At 38.9% G+C, this 8,644-nt stretch overlaps 1 pseudogene; it reads left to right on the top strand.

Moving 5' to 3' along the window:
- Positions 1 to 1,573: 1,573 nt before the first annotated feature.
- Positions 1,574 to 8,443, top strand: LOC107747343 (E3 ubiquitin/ISG15 ligase TRIM25-like; annotated as a pseudogene).
- Positions 8,444 to 8,644: the final 201 nt, after the last annotated feature.

Below are 8,644 nucleotides of genomic sequence, written 5' to 3'. Positions count from 1 at the left end.
AACTGCACCTGGATCTTACCTTGTCTCTCCTGGCATTCCGTGACAGAATATAGCAGCCTTACAAGATCCAGCAGTTTGTTTTTCTTTTTCCCTTTTTTTTTTTAAACCATGCTCACTCTGTCTGTCATTGCTGCTATATTGTATTTGTCTGACCTTGATGTTATCTGGAGTTCAGTGTTATTCTGTTCCTTGTGTTTTTGGATTACCTTTTGCCACGTTTTTGTTCCGTTTTGATTATTTGTTACTTTCAATAAACTGCACCTGGATCTTACCTTGTCTCTCCTGGCATTCCGTGATAGTCCCATCAGGTAATGAAAAGTTGTACACACACTTGTGGTCTTCATGCTCACTTGAACACTTGGGCCAAATACAGGAAATACGTCATAAGTGGTCAAGTGCAAAGACTGCAAGTGTGGGTATTTGGACAAGGCAAATGACACTTGCACAAAGTCACAATGAACTCAAGTTACAGAGAGAGAAGTCCATCCAGTATTTTTCCCATTTGACCCCTAGCTAAGCACCTAGTTACTCTTGTATAGACAAGATCCTTGGCATAAATGGTTCCTAATTTATGGGTGAACTTCTCTTTTAGCATCTTAAAGCCAAATTTCTACATAATTTGTAGATCAGAATTAAACCACAGTGTGAGGGAGCTGCATGTCTTTAACTGCTATGTACTTGCATCAAAAAGTACATTATGTTTTCATGTTGTATTGCAAAACACTTCTGCTGCTATTGAGGTGTGATATGGGTAAGGTTAGGAGGGGTTTGGTGGTACGGTTAGGTTTAAAGTTGGGTTAATGGGTAAGGGAAGGGTCAACAGTGTAATTAAAGATGTAATTACAGATATTAATTACAGCTGTAATTACATGCTGGTATTTTTAGTATAATGTAAAAACACATATGTATACAATAGGTGCATTGTATCAAATGAGTAAAGTAGTTAAAGTGGGACCAGAAGCACTTCATTTCCAATCCATGTGTGACCACAATAGGAAATTATTTTTGTGATATATCCAGGGTCTGTCTGATTCTCAAGTGCTGAAAATAGCCCCTTTTACAACCAGCAGAAATACTCACCAGCACAACAAAATTTTGCCTGGTTGAGACATCATTCCCAGCTACAAAATCCCTCCTCTGAGGTAAATGGAATGCAGCATAAATACACAGGATAAGAACAAAAAAATTATTTCAAATCAATTACCAACACTTCTGTTGTCAGAATATTTTCATGATTGGCACACATGAACAGTTAATAAGAACCTACATATCAATGTTCTCATAAAATAAATAAACATTTGCTTAAAGACAGACACCCTAAGGAGATGGAGGGATAATCAGAGATTCCAAACTTTGATGAAAACTATGTAAATTTAAGTCCCATCCATCTTAGTTAGAAAAGTAAAGTGAAAACATAGTTTTTATCATGTGACTTTACTTGCAGACAAACCCCTTTTACACATTTCACTCAAAACACAGTAGCAGGAAACAGGAAACTTCTCATTTCAATGAAAATGAAACTGAAGTGTAGTTAAGCTGTTGTGTGTTTCCCTCTCTGTATTCATGCAGTAAAATGGCAGAAGCCAGATTTTCTCAGGATGAGTTAATGTGTCCAGTGTGTCTGGATCTCCTGAAGGATCCAGTAGCCATTCCCTGTGGACACAGTTACTGTAAGAGCTGTATTACAGGCTGCTGGAATCATGAAGACAAGAAGAGAGTCTACAGCTGCCCTCAGTGCAGACAGACCTTCAGAGCAAGACCTGCTTTAGCTAAAAACACCATGCTGGCTGAAGTGGTGGAGAAACTGAAGAAGACTAAACTTTTTGCTGACTGTTATGCTGGAGCTGGAGATGTGCAGTGTGACGTCTGTACCGGAAGAAAATACAAAGCCGTCAAGTCCTGTCTGGTGTGTCTGAACTCTTACTGTCAAACTCATCTTGAACAACATGAGTTTGTTTAAAGGAAAGAGACACAATTTGACTGATGCTACTGGACGACTGCAGAAGATGATCTGCCGAAAACATGACAAGCTCCTTGAAGTTTTCTGTCGCACTGACCAAAAATGTATTTGTATGATGTGTACAAAGTATGAACATAAAAACCACAACACTGTATCAGCTGGAGAACAGAGGACAGAGAAACAGGTATGAATTATAAACTGAAAATATCAAATATTAATATATAGTTTTGGTCACAGGTCACTTAAGGTGAGTGTAAGAATGTCAAATAACTCCTTCCTATGTTTCGGGGCACCAGGCAGAGAATTTTGCCCTGACAATAAAGAACAATCATGAAAGATTTTTGAATAAATAAGAGTTTTATAAATTAGAGGAAGTTGTAGTCTGACCAGTCTGAAGGATTTGTGCGATATCGTTAACTTGTAGAGCCTCTTAACTGAGTTGGATGTTTCTATGGATGTTAAAACTGTAGTTTTCTGGAAGAAATAGGGTAAACCTTATTCTAGATTCAACAAATAAATTGAGAGATTATTTGTTATTAACTGACATCAGCTATATAAATTCTAATGTAAATTAGATAACCATATACTGACAATACTCACTCAGGGTTTCTGCAGACTTGAACAAGTTAAACTTAAGACTTTTTAAGTTTTAGCGGTAATGAGACCAAAAATAATTAAGACCCATCGAATCTGAATTTAAGACATTTTAAGACTTTTTAAGGACCCGCGGACACCCTGCTCACTAATGCCAAGGGTCTCTGGGATGAGGTTTGGAACGACTGACGTTCCGCCTAGTCATGTGCTCTGTCTGAGCGGAAATGTCTTCCACTTGTTAATCTGGGCCGCGTTGCAGTGGGAACCCTGATAGCACACATACTACATCATGGAGACGTCTGTCTGACGTCCGCATTAACATCTGCAAGATGTATTTTTTAGAGTGTTTGCTCATCTGCAATACATCTATAGGACGTTTCCTATCAGATGTCAAATAGACGTTTAGAAAATGTCTTTAAGATGTTTATGATTTAGAATGTATGTAAAACTGACATCTTAGAAACGTCTATCAGATGTTTGTACACAGCAGATGCTTTCCAGATCAAGCAATCTTTAATAGACATCTTGCAGACGTATGTGTGCTATCTAGGAAGAAAGGAGTTGGATCCGTTTCACAGTCTTGAACACAAAGCACTGGTGAACGATGAACTCCTGAGCACAGAGAAGGTCCTTGGTCTAGAACACGCAGCTGAAGGAGCCTTGCAGGTGAAGGTTCTGAAGTCTGTGCAGAAGATCCAGACAGTCTGAAACACACAGAAGGAGGATCGCTGACGAGACGATTCTGACGTTGGTGGAGAAGATTCTGGCAGTCTGGAACACGCAAACGGAGGATCCCTGAAGAAAAGGTTCTGAAGTTGTTGCAGAAGATGGAGGCACTAAGGTTGTGGTCGTTGTTGCTGTTGCAGTTTCCAAACTCCCCAAATTCTCTTCTTGCAGAGAGACTGCAACAACAACTTAGTAGCATAGCACATAGCAACAACGTAATTTAGCACACTTCCTTGTCTCAGAGAGAACCTTTTAATCTTACCTGAGAAGGAGGGTTTTGCAAATTGGGCCTTTCAGATCCAGATTGTGCTGAAAATATGAAGACCAAACATCAGTGGGTAATGCTGAACATTGACCCATGCATTCAAATACACATCATATAGTAAGGTTGCATAGGTTGTTGTATCACAAACATCACTCATCAAGTAAATGCAGTTTTATAAGTGGATATGAAGAAGGTTTTGTGTCCATTTTGTGTAAATGCATGTGAAGATCTGTTCTTCCTTTGTGGCTTTGGCCATATGGCAAAACTTTTTTCTCCTGTGAGAGGAATTTATGATTGTTCACACTTTGATAAGAGTAAGAGAGAACAAAGCAGTTCCGGCGTGGGGGTCACTGTATGTTAATGTTAACCCCCGGGGAGTAGTTGAGGGTTCAGTGCCTTGCTCAAGGGTCTCACCTCAGTCGTGGTATTGAAGGTGGAAGAGAGCACTGGTTATTCACTCCCCCCACTGACAATTCCTGCCCAACCTGAGACTCGAACCCGCAACCTTTGGGTTACTAGTCCGACTCTCTAACCATTAGGCCATGACTGCCCAATTTATTGGATTTATATAACTGTTTTCAGGATGATTTTATGGTTTTAGTTTTATGTAATATTTACAGTTGGTTTGTCTTCCAGAATCAGCTGAAGGAAACACGAAGGAGGTTCCAGCAGATAATCCAGCAGAGAGAGAAAGATTTTCAGCAGCTTAGAAAGGCTGTTGAGTCTCATAAGGTGAGTCTGGAGAAGAAGAGAAGTTTAAGAGGTCTTAGTCAGCACTCACCACTTTCAGTCCTACTGAAGCCCACTGTGTGATTGTGATGTGTGTCCTAACAGCGCTCTGCACAGACAGCAGTGGAGGACAGTGAGAGGATCTTTACTGAGCTCATCCGCTCTATTGAGAGAAGCTGCTCTGGTGTTACACAGCGGATCAGAGATCAGGAAAAGGCTGTAGTGAGTTCAGCTGAAAGACGACTGAAGCTACTTAAGCAGGAGATCAATGATCTGAGGAGGAGAGACGCTGAACTGGAACAGCTTTCACACACACAGGATCACATCCATTTCCTGCAGGTAACAAAGATCTAAAAGAACAGGATAATAGTGGACTTGAGCAAGATCTTGATGTGACAGGAGACTCACGGTAGTGATGGGAATTCCAGCTCTTTTGGCTCCTAAATGGCTCTTTATTTAGTATCCCCTCTGGCTTTTATAATTCAGCCAAATTTGTTAACGTTTTGACCTATGTCTGGTATGTGTGCACAAATATAATTAAATTATTCAACGAGCAGGCCGAATGCTAACGAGCCTTAACTGACGAAAATGACCATAATTTGCACGATGAATTATCGTCTTGTCATATACAACCATTCAAAAACTCGGCAGAATAGACCTCTAATTTACATACATTCTAAATCATAAACATCTTCAAGACATTTTCTAAACATCTATTTAACATCTGAAAGGAAACGTTTTAGAGACATATTGCAGATAAACAATCTAATAAATACATCTTGCAGATGTAAATGCAGACATTAAATATATGTGATGTATTCAGTTTATGTGCTCTCAGGGTAGTGAACTATCCAAAACACAAATCATACTCAAAATTTAACATGGTGTTCCATATAACAGATAAAAACTCAATTACAGTGTGCAAAACAGAAGCATCCAACAGTTGTAGCGTTATATCTATTAACCCTGAAGCATTGTCACATTTGTGCACGTGTGTTGATTCTGTTGGTGTATTTGCGTGTCACATCAAGAATCATCACCTACACATCAAAGCAGCATAATCAGTACATGAAGTGTGCGTGCCAACAAGCAGTAAGTCAAAAATCACCCCATTATTTTGTCTTGTATTAAGAAAGTAAAAAAATAAAAATAAACGGCTCTTAGAAAACGGCTCTCAGACGGGAGCTGACTCATATCGTTCACTTAAAGGAGCTGGCTCTTAGAACCGACTCGTTCGCAAACGACACATCACTAACTCACAGAGAAACATTTCATGAGAATTTTGTTTCATTGTCATGATTTTTGTTTAACAATGTGCAAGTTGACATCATCACAAAAACCAAACAACCTTCCTTGAGAATGAACACTTTCACAGCAAGATGTAGCCAATTTTAATAGTCATTAAATTCAAGATATTTTCCCCATGTTTTTGTCTTATATTTATGCCAAATGTTATAATTTTGAAGTATTTTTTACAAGCAAGAGTGCTGTTTTTCCTGAACAGTATAATCAGTATTGTCTGTGTTTTATTTATTTGGTGAAACAGGACTAAATAAAACCACAGCAGAACTGTTTTGCATCTCTACGCAATGTTTCAATATGCAATGATCATTAATCAAGACAAGCACAAAACTACCAGGCTTGATGTGGTTCACAAAAACTTCTCTGCTTTAGTGATTTGTGGTCTGGACAGGCTGTTCCAATTTTGGTTCAGCTTGCTGTTTATTACCGACACTGTCACTGCCAGACCATTCTGGGAGAGTTGGTCCAGAGGTCTTTGCATTTGCTTCCTCTTTTCCTGACTTGTTCACCTCAGGAAAGTCATTGCAGAGTTCCTTGCTCAATCTCAGATGTTTTATGTTCCTTCTTAGTAGTCTGTCCTGCAAGCGGCTAAATTCTCACTTTGAAGGTGCAGCCAGAGAACTCAACAAGCTGCACTACAAGGACAAAGTATTATGCCTGTCTCAACAGTCTGTTCTTGTAGTTCTCTGATTTGTTAAATATCAATCCTGGACGAAGTAGACTCGCACATTGGAGGTAGTGTTTTAGTGCATTGTAGCACTAAAGCTCATAACATAGAAACATGCAAACAACATGCTAGTAACTTGCTAATCATGCTAGAAACATGCTAACAAAATGCTAGTAACTTGCTAATCATGCCAACAAAATGCTAATCATGCTAGCAACTTGTTAAACATGCTAATCATGCTAGCAACATGCTATTCATGCTAACAGGCTGGTCTTAGCTGTTTTTTAGCTGAATCAACTGGTTTTGGCTGGATTAGCATAGAAACAGGTTAACAACATGATAGTAACTTGCTAATCGTGCTAGAAACATGCTAAAAAATGCTAGTAACTTGTTAATCATGTTAACAACATGCTAGTAACATGCTAACACCATGCTAGTGACATGCTAGAAACATACTAGCAACTTGTTAAACGTTAGGAACATGCTAACAACATGCTAGTAACATGCTAATCATGCTATTAATGTGCTAATCATGCTAACAAAATGTTAACACCATGCTCATAACATAGAAACATGCTAACAAAATGCTAGTAACTTGCTAATCATGCTAACAACATGCTAGTAACATGCTAACACCATGCTAGTGACATGCTAGTCATGCTAGAAACATGCTAGCAACTTGCTAAACATGTTAGAAACATGCTAGCAACATGCTAGTAGCATGCTAATGATGCTAGAATCATGCTAGTAACATGCTAATCATGCTAACAAAATGCTAACACCATGCTAGTAACATGTTAGTCATGCTAGAAACATGCTAGCAACTTGATAAACATGCTAAGAAAATGTTAGCAACTTGTTAAACATGTTAGAAACATGCTAGCATAATGTTAGTAACATGCTAATCATTCTAGAATCATGCTAGTAACATGTTAATCATGCTAGAATCATGCTATTAACTTGCTAATCATGTTAACAACATGCTAGTAACTTGCTAATCATGTTAACTACATGCTAGTAACTTGCTAATCATGCTATCAATATGCTGGTAACATGCTAATCATGATAGAAACATGCTAGTTATTTGTTAATCATGCTAACAAAATGTTAACACGATTCTAGAAAAATGCCAATGCTAACAACATGTTAGTAACATGCTAATCATGCTAACACCATGCTAGCAACATGTTAATCATGCTAGAAACATGCTAGTAACTTGCTAATCATGAAAACACCATGCTAGCAACATGTTAATCATGTTAGAAACATGCTAGTAACTTGCTAATCATGCTAACAAAATTCTCACTTTGTCCTTGTAGTGCAGCTTGTTGAGTTCTCTGGCTGCACCTTCAACGTATTGTGCCTGTCTCAACAGTCTGTTCTTGTAGTTCTCTGATTTGTTCAATATCAATCCTGGACGAAGTAGACTCACACATTGGAGGTAGTGTTTTAGTGCATTGCCCCATCAGAGCCATTGCTGGTCCGAGTTGGTGTATTCTGGTGATCCAGCATTGCTAAGTAAGGATCTGCTCCTGCTTTCTTTGGTCTAGCCATGAGTCTTTTATGGTTTTCAGAGTTTACTCCACTTTTCCATTACTTTCAAAGTGAGGATATTTTGTGCTTAAAGTCCCAGGCTTCGCTGAATGTCTTAAATTCATCAGATGAATACTGAGGTCCACTGTCTGAAAACACAATATATAGAATTTCATATCTTGCAAAATGAGCTTTCAATTTGTGTTTGACTATTTTTGACTGTGTGTTTTCCAGATGATCCACCTCTCAAAAATTGGAAATATAATTCACTGTGATCATATAGTCTCTGTCACTGAACTGCAACAAGTCTGTTTATTATCTTTTCCCAGGGACGAGTTGGTACTTCATGAGACTCAAGGTCTATTTCAGTTGTTTCACTGTCTCGTGCTGAGCAGGTGCTGCATTGTTCCATAAATGTTTTCAAAAGTGCATTTATGCCTGGCTAGTATACACATTCCCAGGCTCTTCTTAAACATCCTTTGATTCCAATGTGTGATGAGTGGATTTTCTGCATTATTTCTGACCTCAATTCTGTTGGCACAATCGCTTGCTCTCCTCTAAAAATGATACCATTTTGCACATTCATTTCATCTCCAATGTGGAAGTACTTAGGCCACGTTCACACAGCAGCAGAATACAGTTGTCAGTCCTGTTTCTGAGTCCTTAATACGGTTACGTTCACACACAGTTCGGTTATTTACGGGTGTGACAACCGCATTCTGTAACCAAACTCACACCTGTAAATTTTCAGGACTCACAACCGCATTCTCTGAACACACGCGCTGTGTGAACGGAACAGGACTGGACAACTAGTTGTCTGTCACGTCATACAGTGCGAGAGAGAGCCGCTCTGCCGCACAAACGTGCG

This window comes from Sinocyclocheilus rhinocerous, unplaced genomic scaffold, assembly GCF_001515625.1.
Source record: "Sinocyclocheilus rhinocerous isolate Xijiao unplaced genomic scaffold, SAMN03320098_v1.1 scaffold2907, whole genome shotgun sequence".
Classification (NCBI taxonomy): domain Eukaryota; kingdom Metazoa; phylum Chordata; class Actinopteri; order Cypriniformes; family Cyprinidae; genus Sinocyclocheilus; species Sinocyclocheilus rhinocerous.
This window is presented reverse-complemented; position numbering and strand designations above follow the sequence as displayed.